General features: G+C 42.0%; 1 protein-coding gene across 1 annotated transcript in view; it reads right to left on the bottom strand.

Moving 5' to 3' along the window:
* Akain1 (A-kinase anchor inhibitor 1) overlaps window positions 1-13,433 on the bottom strand; it is a 45,115-nt gene that overhangs the window by 29,360 nt on the left and 2,322 nt on the right. The window lies entirely within an intron of this gene.

The raw sequence follows: 13,433 nt of genomic DNA, 5'->3' as shown, positions 1-13,433 counted from the left end.
ACTAACCTCTAGTGTTCCCTTTATGAAAATTCCAGTGTCTACTGACTAGTTGACTATAGGATTCACAGAAGATAAGCACTTTACCAAAACAATAGTGAAATTATCAAGAGTACATCCCCCACACACACATAATGCCACTCACTGACTTGGGTTCCCCTGAGAATCTAGCTCTAACTCCACCACGCTGTTATCGTCTTCCCTTCAGGACATGTGACCTTCACTGACAGGTCTGGTCCTTTATAAGGGGGGTGGAAGAAAGGTTAATCCACAGTCTTGTCGATCAGTTCAGCCCCCTGCACCTAGCATGAGGTTCCAGGCATAAACAAAATGAATAGCAAGGTGAATGAAGCTTTAAAGTCTGACCTCTTCGATGTAAGTTCTTTTCGGAGTGAAATAACATATTTATTGACTTTTATGGCATGACCTCATCGTGTGGGGAAAATAATATATTATGAGCTATAGAGAACTTCAGTCTAAACACCTCGTTAAGGGATGATTAAAACCTCATCGATGACGCTGCAGTGAGCGCATGATTTTATTTTTATGAAAATGTACAGTTTAAAAGGCCACTTCTGGTGACCCACGTCTTTAAAGGGATGCGTTTGGAGGGACTTGGGAGGAAGTAAATCTCTGAGTTCAAGGTCAGCTTGACCTACATTACAAGTTCCGGGGGAACACGATAGGACTTTGTCTATAAAAGGCAGGGGGGGTGGGGGAAGAGAAAGGCAAAGATTACCTAAGAACGCTATAAATAAACCCCATGAGGACAAAAATAACATCATCTCTCATCTAACACGAGCAGTGGGTTGTAAAGAGACATCCGATCCAAATACCAAACAGACCACCACATTCGCCCCGGAAGCAATACTCACACTGTGTTTATTTCTCAAGAACCAAAAGGACTATTTGTCTAAGTTTGAAAAAAAAATAAAATACATTCTCAAGGAAATTGGAGGAAACATTTCACATTTGTCTCCTTCTTTCAGCAAATAAATCCTCTACAACCCTGAGGAATGTAGAGAACCTCCGCAGCCGCAGGCTAGAGGAAGTTGCAGACATCCCCTTAGCGGAAGTCATTGCTTGCTGTGGAGATCCGATCCACCAGATCGGTGCAGCAGGCTTTCCCGTAAGTCTCCCCTCTTGCTCTGTGTAGATCATCTCTTGGGTTCATCCCTGTGATGAAAGGTCTGCACCGAGAAGGAAGATGCTGGGCCTCTAATCATGCTGCAGGTGATCGTTTAGAGCAGGATGGGAAAGAAGACTTAGCCACGGAGCAAGTAGACGATTCTAAACGTCGGTCCTCTTCAAACCCCTTAGAGAGGACTGTGTGATTATCTCACCAGTAACACCGTGGCTGTTTCTACCTAAGAGCATTCACATTGGGCCAAAGATCAGGTCCAAAGAACAGTCCTTAAGAATGTGTGAGTGCGGGGTTGGGGATTTAGCTCAGCGGTAGGCGCTTGCCTTGAAGCTCAAGGCCCTGGGTCGGTTCCCAGCTCCCGAAAAAAAAAAAAAAAAAAAAAAGAATGTGTGAGTGCCCAGGACACAAGGCCACAGTATGGAAATTAGTTCTCAGACAAACCAATGGATGGCCAGATGGGGAACGGTGCCTTGATATACAAGTTCGCGTAACTCAGTGAAGCGTTGGAAACGAGGGGTACCGCGTCCTCCTCAGAACAGCAACTCATTGCTCAGTGTTCTTAAGAGTTCATCCCTGCACCTAAATACAGTCAGCGTTTAAATTTAGACAAGATCAGAATTACTCAGATCAGCGAGATAGCCATCTGCTTTCGAGCGTGCAGCTGGTAGCTTTGAAACAGCAGCTTTTCATGATTCATAACTTATTCATCCCAAGATGCGCCCCGACATCTGCTTTATCATCCATTCAGCCTGGCGAGGCGTTTTGCTTTAAAGTTTCATAACGTCTACTCAGGTAGGTAACTTTCCCAAGACTGATAAAAATCCACACTCCTACATGTTCCCCTCTAAAGTAAGAGTGACAAAGGCAACAGCTACCATTTAGTCTAATGTCCCCCGGTTTTACCGGCATGCGTTAACCAAGCTCAGTTCACTGCATCAGCGTACATTTCCAACAACTTGTGCTTAGAGCCTTTGGAGTCTTTCCTCTAGATGTCCCTAAAATACGTAATAGATTGCTGTGAATTACAGGAGTCCTATTGTGCAGCGGAACGCCAGAACACAGATCCCTTCTATCCCTGTCAGTGTATTACCTCACCTCCCTCATCTGCCTCTCCCTTCTTCCAGCAGTGACTGGTTTTACCTCAGATCGGCATTGTTCAGCTGTACAACAGAGACTATTGTCATTTTGCGTCCGGTTCACGTCACATTAAAGGATATCCAGCTGCAATGAGTAGGTGTCACTGTGTGGGGGCTGCGTTCCCCTCCGCCGGTCTTCCACCGATGGACATCTAGGTTGGGCCCTTATCTTCTCTGTTCTGAATAGTTGACACACTAACTTTATTGTCACTGCTCTGGGAAATACGCATGGTGACCGTTCTTTCACAGCTGAGAAAGTCAACAAGATTAAATACCATACTCAGCAACACTGAGGACGGAGATGGCGAGGAGTGTTGTTGAAAACCGGATACATCTGTCCTCAAATCTGGACTTTTGCAATACGCAACGCAGGCCTCCCGTTGCAATGTCTGCCCAGAGCTGGGAAGTCTTTGCCACACTACGGCAAGCCCCATGACAGTTATCCTCAGTCCTGGAAACCTTCAGGTGGCCCTTCATTCATGGGAATGCCCTGTGAACATTGATTAAACTCTTTAACACTGATGGACAACTTAGGGCAGTCTCAGCTACCCATTCTCCCCATCACTGACAACAGCAGCTGGGGAGATGGGGAATCCAGAAGGTGTGCAAGGACGGACTTCTTCTATGTCATCTGAAAGTTGAGATGCTGTCCACTCAAATGTGGGAAGAGTGTTTAATACATGGAAGATTCTCTGCGAATAAAACCAATTATGTTAACTATGTGTATTTAACATATTTAGCTTATAGCTAAGACACACAAACACACACACACACACACACACATACACACACACTCAAAATAAATAAAATGGATGCACAACCTTGCACAAACTGACTGCTGTCTCCTGCTTACTCCACAACCATCCTGTGTGAGAAAAGAAAGTATATCCTCATTCAGGTCCTGATTCTGTGATCCAAAAGATGTCGGGCTTCCAAAGCTCACATCTGTTATCTGAAGTAAATGAAAATAATAACCCTTTTGTTCCATGTTTTAAATAAGTGATGTGTGGAAGACAGCTGAGAGAAATTAAAAGCTGATAACAGTACATGGGGTAAGCAGTCGTGGTAAAAGAAAAAGAAAAATACCATGTCAGAATGGTGTTTTGTTTTAAAAGCAGAAATTTGCTCATGAGGACAAAAAGTATAAATTTCACCTAAAATATTGACATTTATTTTGTATGGTGGTTATATTTATTTTCTTTGTTTTGGTTAGCTAAAATTATAACCATGTAAATTTCCAGATGGTCAGATAAAATTTAAGAGATAACAGAGAATTAGAAAATCTGGTAACTATAGAAGAAATGTATCTAGGTGGTTAGTAATCAATTTAAGTCACCTTTGAGATGGTAGACCTGATTAAAAAAAAACGAATAACCCCCTGTGCCCCATATACCCACGGTGAATATGACTTTTAAAAAAGCTAACTTAAAAGCAAAGTGAATTCAAGCGTCATGGTGCACACCACTCAGGGGGGAGACTGAGTCAGGCAGCCTGTGTTGCATGAGGATGTCCTGCTCCCAGCTCAAAACAACAAAACAAAAAGTTCAATGAAATGCTACAGTTAGTTTGCATTGTTGACTGTAGTCCAATCATAGAAAGCCTTGCAGACAATGAGTTGGTAATTATGTGACCACAGCTCTAAAGGGAAACAGTTGTATCCTCTATCACACTTTTGTCAAGGAATAAACACATAACCTTGATTTATGCTTTTCCTCAAAGACACAGAGTTTCACATGTATGGTCTGCTCATTAAGGTTGAACTCCCACCCACAGCACCACAGCATACACCTAGAACAAAGCTTCTGAAGAACATATTTTATCTCTCTAGGTTTGCAAATGCCCCAGTGCTACTGAGCACAGGGTTGGGAGCCATTTAAACATTCAGCAACGGGGAAAGCACTCCCCAGTACCGAATAGGAGCTGAAAAGCTAGGGACATTAACCATGGCTGGGGATAGACTGTCAGGTGACTCAAACCCTTCACCATATGCATATACATTTGCATATACATATCATTTTAGTAGTTACAGATACAGTTTAGAAAGCAGACAGATCTCTACAATCAATGAAAGCGCACCGCCTTATGCAATCGCTAAAGCAAAGAAATGTGAGTTTGTTACTTGTCAAAAACAGACTTCAGAGCAAAAAGACAGTTGGCTTACTTTATAGGTGTGGCCACTTGTAGGCACATATAGAGAGAGGCGATATAAGTTGGATTTGGTGGTGTTTTTTTAACTTATATTATATACAGGCAGTATAAATTAGTATATAGAGGCAGCATAAATTTGGATTTGATTTTTTTTAAATCTATATAATATTAAGGACACAAATTAGCTGGGTGTGGAATGGTTGGGTGAACTTGGAAGGGGTGGGGGGCGGATGAGTATGATCAAAATACAATGTATTGTATACGATTCTCAAAGAATTCATTAAAATGCTACAAACTTAAATCCAGTTTTCAAAAGAGAAAGATGTTGGCCAGAGAAATGGCTCAGCAGTTAACAGCACTCACAGCTCCTTCCGAGTAAAGGGGATTTGTTTGCCAGTCCCCACGTGGTAACTAAGTCTCTGTAGCTACAGTTCCAGGGAATCCAGTGCCGACTCCTGAACTCCATAGGCCTGCATGTAAGTGGTGCACATACATACAAGCAGGAAAAACATTCGTACACATGAAACAAATGTAAGTAAATCCTAAAGTGGAAAAATCCACAATTTTTATGACAGGCGCTTTTGTCCTGATGACCAATAGATCTGTAGACTGAGTATCAGCTAGGACCAAAGCAGACTCACTGTGTCACAATGACACTAGTACAACTACACACACACACACACACACACACACACACACACACACACTTATTTTCAAGTGTGTGTGAGATATTCTATGAGGTAAAACGCTCTATGGATCATAAACGTCTCACCAAACTCTCACAGCTGAAATAGGCAGGTCTAGGGAGAAAGGGAAAAGAAATTAGAGACTCCTCTGATGTCTGGAAATTAGGCAACACACGCCTAAGTCAAGATTCTGAAAAGAAATTGAGGGAAAAAATTGTAGTCAAAATATCTACATAAAACAGGAATGCCCTCGTTTTTATTAGCTGAATAGTACTCCATTGTGTAAATGAACCACATTTTCTGAATTCATTCTTCAGTTGAGGGACATCTAGGTTGTTTCCAGCTTCTGGATATTACAACTAGGGCTGCTATGAACGTGGTAGTATGTTGGGGCATCTTTGGGGTATATGTCAGTGGTCTTCAGGTAGAACTATTTCCAATTTTCTGAGGGACCGCCACATTGATTTCCAGAGTGGTTGTACCAGTTGCGATCCCACCAGCAATGGAGGAGTGTTCCTCTTTTTCCACATCCTCGACAACATGTGCTGTCACCTGAGTTTTTTTATCTTAGCCATTCTGATTGATGTGAAGTAGAATCTCAGGGTTGATTTGATTTGCATTTCCTTGATCACTAAGGACTTGGAACACTTCTTTTAGTGCTTCTCCGCCATTCGAGATTTTTCTGTTGTGAATTCTATTAAACTCCGTACCCCATTTTTTAATTGGATTATTCGGTTTGGAGAAGGTTAACTTCTTGAGTTCTTTACGTATTTTGGATATTAGATGTCTGATATTAGTGAATTTTGCAGACAAATGGATGGAACTAGAAAATATCGTCCAAAAATATCATCCTGAATGAAGTAACTCAGACTCAAAAGGACATGCACTCACCAGTTAGTGGATATCAACCAGAAAGTACAGAATATGTGGGATATAACCCACAGACCATAAGAAGTGTAACAAGTGAGGAGGCTTCAATTCCACTTAGAAGAGGAAAGGAAATAATCACAGGAGACAGAGGGAGGGAGGGATCTGGGTGGGAGAGGGGAAAAGAGGAACAGGATCATGTATGAGGTAGGGCACGCAGGAGAGAAGCCCAGAGAGTGGAGAGAATGGATTGGGTTACCTATTCAAATTTCCTGACCCAGAATTGTTCCTGTCTGAAAGAACTGCCAGGACAAAACTGGAGAAGAGACTGAAGAAAAGGTGGTCCAATGCCCCGCCCAACTTATGATCCATCCCATGGGGGTTGGGAGGGACCAAGGCCTGACACTATCACTGATGCTATGGTGTGGTTACAGATGGGAGCCTGGCATGGCTGTCCTCTGAGAGGCCCTACCAGAAGCTGATTGAGATAGAAGCAAATACGTATGCTCAACAATTTGAACTTAAGTTGGACCCCTATGGTTGAATTAGGGGAAGGATTGAAGAAGCTGAAGGGGAGAGTGACCCCATAGGAAGACCAGCAGTCCTAACCTACCCAGAATCTCCAGGGAGCTCCCAGAGACTGAGCCACCAACCAGGAGCCTACATGGGCAGGTCCAAGGCCCCTGGCACAAATATAACAGAGGTCTGTCTGGTCTGGCTTCAGTGGGAGAAGATGCACTTAATCCCCGAGAGACTTGAAGCCCCAGGGAAGGGGAAGGCCCGATTGGGGGAGCACCTTCTTGGAGGCAAGGGGGAGGAGTAATAGGATGAGGAGCTATGGGAAGGAGGATGGGGGGCAACGACTGGAATGTAAATAAATAAAATAAATAAATAAAAATTTTAAAAAAAGAATACCCACAAATAAAGTAACCAGGGACGTGAATGATCTCTGTGGTGCAAATCATAAACACCGGTGAAAGTGATGGAGTGACCTTCCTTTTCACAAACTAATATTTTGTCCCCAGTGTTATGGCAAACAGTCTACGTGCTTTCTCTGAAACAATGGTAATCTTTACCTAGCTAGAAAATAAACATTTTTACAATACACTGGGCCATAAAGGTCTGGAAGAGCAAAGAATTTCTAAGCCAAAGGACATATATGCATCACACTATCTGATTTTAAAACACGTTATAAAACTATCATCATTAAAACAGTGTGACTGTGTGCTGAGGCAGACAGCCCCCAAATACGGCCCACAAGATTCAAAAGCAACAAGAGCAAAACCAGAAAACTTCCGGGGCAGCGCCGGAAGCAGCCAGCAAAGTGGGCTGCAGAGTGACGTCAGGAAACGGGTGGTTGCAGACCACTCATGAAACCAAGAGTAATATCCGGAAGAAGTCAGGAATTTTTAAAATTCAACAACACAAACAAAATGCTTTTAAAATTGGACAAGTGATATAAATGTGCCTTTCTCAAAAAAGAAATGCAAATGGTTGACAAATCTGTGAGCAGCGTTGGTCATCGTTAGTCATTAGGAAAGGGAAATCAAAACCTCAGCAACGCGCCTTCTCACCCCGTTATCAAACAGATGCAGCTCAGAAGTGCAGACACGCTGTGGAGAACAGAGGGCTTCCTTACAGTACAAACACAATAGATAGAGCATCATGGAAAGCGCTTAGGATGTTCCTCAAAAACCTGCGTAGGTCCCCCACAGACCTTACTTCTGGGTACCAATGAAAAAGGAAGAAAATCAGCACAGCAAACAGACGTACATATACATGTGTGTGTCTGTGTATATGTGTGTATGTATGTATGAGTGTGTATATATGTGTGTGTGTATGTATGTGTGTATGTATGTGTGTATGTGTGTATATGTGAGTATATATATGTGTGTATGTGTGTATATGTGAGTATACATATGTATGTGTGTGTATATATGTGTGTGTATTTATATGTGTATATATATATATGTGTGTGTGTATCTGTGAGTATATATATGTATGTGTGTATATATGTGTGTATGTGTGCATATATATAGTGTGTATATATGTGTATATATATGTGTGTATATGTGTGTATGTGTGTATGTACATATGTGTGTATATATGTGTGTTTATGTGTGTATATATGTATGTTATGTATGTATGTGTGCATATATTGTGTATGTGTGTATATGTGTCTATGTATGTATGTGTATATGTGTATATATATGTATGTGTGTATATGTGTGTATATATATGTGTGTATGTATATGTGTGTATGTATATGTGTGTGTATATGTGTATGTGTATATGTATGTGTGTCAGTATCTATATGTATGTATATATATATCTGTGTGTATGTGGATATATGTGTGTATGTGTGTATATGTGTATATATATGTGTGTGTGTATGTGTGTATACATATGTGTGTATGTGTGTATGTGTGTATGTGTGTATATATACATGTGTGCATATGTGTGTGCGTATATATATATATATATAAAATGTATGTGTATATATATGTGTATGCACTATTTACTACAGCCAGTATATGGGATCAGTCTTAGTACCCATCAACAGATGAGTGAATAAGGAAACGCAGGATGGGGGCAGGGAGGAGAGGAGGGAATATTATTCAGCCAACAAAAAAGAATGAAATCTGTCATTTGCAAGAAAATCTACAAAACCAGAAGACACTAATTTTACATAAAATGAGACAGAGAAAGAAAGTAGCTTGTATCTTCTCTCCAATGCAGAAGCTTAAGGACGCAGTCTAAATGGAGAATAGCCTAGTGATGACTTACCATGAAGGGTGGAACTCTGGATGCTGAGAACCACAGCACAGCTGAAGAGGTGGCATTGCTTCCTGTGCTCTGCAGCACCACGGCACTGGTAGCTCACAGAGGGGCTGGCTGTAGCTCACAGTGGGGCTGGCTGTAGCTCACAGTGGGGCTGGCTGTAGCTCACAGTGGGGCTGGCTGTAGCTCACAGTGGGGCTGGCTGTAGCTCATAGTGGGGCTGGCTGTAGCTCATAGTGGGGCTGGCTGTAGCTCACAGTGGGGCTGGCTATCAGCCACCAGGTTGGGGGGTGGGTGTTGTTGTACATCTCACCAAGAAGAGAGGAACTTAGGCTCCAAACCTAAAGAAGCCAGGGGGAGGCAGAACTGGCGACTTCCCTGGTGTGGTCAGAGTGCGCTACAGCGCATGAAGAGGTAACATTCTGCAACTCCCAGGCATGCACAGCTGTTATATGTTAACCAAAAAGAGCAAAGTGCATGAGAGGATTTTCCAGTGCATCCCAGGCTGCCCTGGAATTTTCTATGACCTGACCACAAGGTCTAGATCTTCATGTCTCAGTCTCCTGGGAACAAAAGCATAGGTCCCCTACCATGAAGGAGTGAGAGTAACTTCAAAAAGCAACTTAAAATAGATCATACACATAAAAGTATAAAACTCACAGAGGAAACATGGGAGAAAGAGTCTTGAAGAACATGAATGACGCAAAATTTCTTAGATATGTCATAAAAATATTACCTACTAAAATGCATGAGCTCCACTAAAATTAAAAACATTTGGCTTTAAAATGGTCTCGAGTAGATGAAAAAAATCAGCAGCAAATACCATGTATCTGACACAAGGCTATATAAGGAAATCCCCCAAACCCAACATCAAGGAAACAAACCTTCTCATAATAAATTGACGACATATTTAAACAGACACATTAAAAAGATAGACACGTAGCAGATAAGCTTTGAAAAAAATTATCCACACATGGCCAGCAAATGGTTTGGTAAAGAAGCATGCTGACAACCGTCTCCAGGACCCACGCAGTAAAAGGATCCAACAAAATTATCTTCTGATCTTCATTTGTGTGCCACGGTGTGCATACATGTACATGCACATGTACATACATACCGACACATGCACATATATATACACATACAAGCACACACTAAAAAAGTACACAAATGCAACCAATTATTTTAAAGGGTGACAGTCACGGTCTCCAAAGAAGTGCTCACTGAACCCTGCTGTACACCATTACTCGCGCATTAGAATGGCAGAGGTGACCAGACCAGGACTCCTCACAGATGCATGGTGTCCTTGAAAACAAAACTGTTTCCAAGCAAGCAACTGAAGATTAACCTCCTCTAAGCACCAGCAGTCAAGTCTGGTATATTTCCCCCAATTGAATAAAGTCTAGAATTGTACACATGCTCATGTGAATATTTAGCTCAACCTTATACGTAATCTCCTCAAACTGGAAGTGGCCTAAGTGTCTTCCATTGGGGATGGCATAAGCCTCTTTGGATATGGCCAAACGATGGGATACTACTCAACAGTAAACACCCGTGAGCTTTTGATGCTCGCCACACACCATGCTGAGGGGAAGAAGTCAGTCTCCAAAAGCGACGTGCTGTGTGTCATGATTTGGTTGTTATGGCCTATAATGGCTATGTATGCTTCTCAACTTGACTATACCTGGAATGAACTACAATCCAGAACTGGAGGGCTCACCTGTGATCCAGATCTTGAGGATGAAAGATTCAAGTTTCTGACCTGGATCTTAACATAAAGATCTTGAGGCACAATGGCCCTGAAAAGCCCAGGCCCAGGTAAGGTAGTGCACACCTTTAATACCAGGAGACTGAGGCAAGGAGATCTCTGAGTTCAAGGTCAGCCTGGGACAAAACAAGTCCCAGATCCAGGCGTGGTGGTACATACCTCTAATCTGGGCCACACCTTCTGCTGGACATAAGGACATTGGAAGAAGGAAGACTCACTCTTCTTTGCCTTCTTGCACTGACTTGCCAGCACATCTGTTGGAACTGACTTCTACAGAAGAGCAGCTGAAACAACTAGCCTCGTGGGACTGAGCAACTACTAGGTCCTTGGACTTGCCATCCACAGCTGACCATTGTTGGGGTAGTTGGACTAAAGACTGTAAGTCGTCACAATAAATTTCCTCAATATAGAGAAACATTCCACTAGTTCTATGAATCTAGAGAAACCTGACTAATACATGGCCCAACACTCACCTGCTAAAATCCAGTTCTCTACAATGACAGTATCAAGAGGTGAGCAGGTCACGGAGGCATGCCTTTATGACTGACACCAGCTCTGTTCCGAAAGATCTATCGGAGACTCATGCTCTGCCATGTGAAGTCATGAGGAGGTGGCTGTCTACAGGGCACCTGCTGTACCCAAGCTATAACACTTTGGTCTTGGACCACCCGGCCTCCAACTCTAGGAAATGATTTCTGTGGTTTAGAAGTCACCTGGTCTGTGGTATTTTGTTAGTGTGCTATCAGCGGCTAAGGCCCAACATGATTTCATTTGTATGGGGTCTGACATTCTGAACTGAGCAAATGGTTAGGGGTGTAGAACGGATCTGTGATCAGTGCAGGTAAGGGGAGGGAAGACATCGGCAGAAAAGGGTAACTAAAGAACAAAACTTTAGTGAGTTAAAGGCGCTCTGTGATGACTACCTGAGCTATGTATGTTTTTAAACTCATTGAATTGTATGCAAAAGTTAAATGCAATGTATGTAGACTTTAAAGAAATGAATACATTTTAAAAAGACTACACTCATAGAAAAAAAACATAAAGCTGGAAGATTATAAAGTTGACAGCTAAGAAGGTCTGCTTTGTAATTTATCCATCACTTTCTTGGAATTGATAGATTTATATAAATGTATAAGGGCTATCTTGTAATAAATACTTTCTTAAACATGCTTGATCGCTTTCATTGGAAACACTGGTATTAAATGGTCTCCAAACTGAGCTTAGACGTCAGTGTCTATCTACCTAATTGCTTGCAATTACACCATTTTTTGTCTTTATGAAATCCTCATTATTATACCTTACCTGATCTATGTGCAAGAGAAAAGGTCTTTTTGTTGGTACAGGCTCTAACTTGAAGCAAATCCAACTGAGTCAAGCGTATATTAACCGCTTCCACAGGAGAGGTGAGTTAATCCCTGAAATGTACCGTTCTCACCAGCGGAAGCAGTAGGAACCGGAGGTGAGGGAACCTGGTCCCACTTCTCTGCTATGGTTTTATTTCTCGCTGTGCTGTGTGGGCATTCTTTAGTGAAAACAAAGTGGCAGGGAAAGGACTTGAATTTGTGAAGGTATCTTTTTCCCCTCCTGGAATTCAGCCAAGATATACACTCTGCTACATTTTTTAGCAACTTTCATACAAATGGTTCTTCTCTCTCTCTCTCTCTCTCTCTCTCTCTCTCTCTCTCTCTCTCTCTCTCTCTCTCTCTCTCTCTCTCCTTCCACTTTGGCCTTGTCTATAAATAGATAAGAACACTGTGATACCCCCACTCTCCAAACACCAGCAATACCTCATGGAAAGTGCAGAGATCTTACGGTACTTCCCCCGTCCTAGGTGGTAACTGTTGCTATGTTCCTCACTGATGTTATGTGGGCCAGTTTAACATTACAAATGGGAAGCAAAGTATTTCTCCGTACTGGTTCATCAGCCTCTTGCTTGGGCCTGGTCATTTACACTTGTGAAGCTTCTCACATTGCTCTGGATACATTTGGTCTTCAGTTTGAGGAGACAGTAACAGGAAAATGAAGAGGGAAAGAATCACAAGACTCATTTGACCCATGTACCCTTACTTGGTTAAATCTCTGTTTGAGGGTACCAAGTCAGTCTTTGCCGAGATACTGATATGCCCTGATGCTCATCCAACTGATACCGTCACAGGAGGTACAAAAAAATGACTGAATTCAGATCCAAATTCTTTAAAATAAAATAGTCATGGCCTCTTAAATTTGGAGAATTTTTAAATTAATTTTTCACAAAATTAAAATTCCTCTAAGTCACAATGCCTATCAATCATGTAAAAGAAAGGAAAGATGTGGAGTTTACTTTTCTATTCCTGTCAAACTGAGAAAGACTACCCAAGGCTCTTGCCTAAGCACAAAGCCTTGTTTCTTACAATGCATTCATACCAACACACAAGAATGCACCTGTTCTATAGCAAATGACAAGAGTTCGTAGAGCTTCATCCTGGTGCTCCCCCACCCCATTGCACTTCTAGACTGAGTAGCAGCTTTGCTTTTCACCTTCACCTTTGAGGTAAGCAGAAATCATCTAAACACAAGTCAGTCTGCAAAAGCAAGGCTAGACCTAAAACCCGTGACTCCTATTTACCGTGCGAAAACCCGGTAAGAACACAATACGCACGGGCCAAGTTTTATGAACAGCTGGCTGTTAGGTTTTGAGTACACTGTAGCCCATGAGTCTCCTTCCTGTGTATTAGGTTAGCTTGGAGGAAGGCAAATGGGAAAGTATGCCCAGTTTAGAGTGATCTGAAAGAATAACAGACCAGAAATGAGAATAGAATAATGAAATTTTAACAGAGATCCAAAAAAAAAAAGATCACTCTTCGGGTTTTCTTTCAAAATGATGTAACCACGGAGATTAGAAAACATATGAGAGAGGATACGATGAT

Source organism: Rattus rattus, chromosome 4 (genome assembly GCF_011064425.1).
Source record: "Rattus rattus isolate New Zealand chromosome 4, Rrattus_CSIRO_v1, whole genome shotgun sequence".
In the NCBI taxonomy this organism is placed as follows: domain Eukaryota; kingdom Metazoa; phylum Chordata; class Mammalia; order Rodentia; family Muridae; genus Rattus; species Rattus rattus.
The sequence above is the reverse complement of the archived record's forward strand: the minus strand, read 5'-3'. Positions and strand labels throughout refer to the sequence as shown.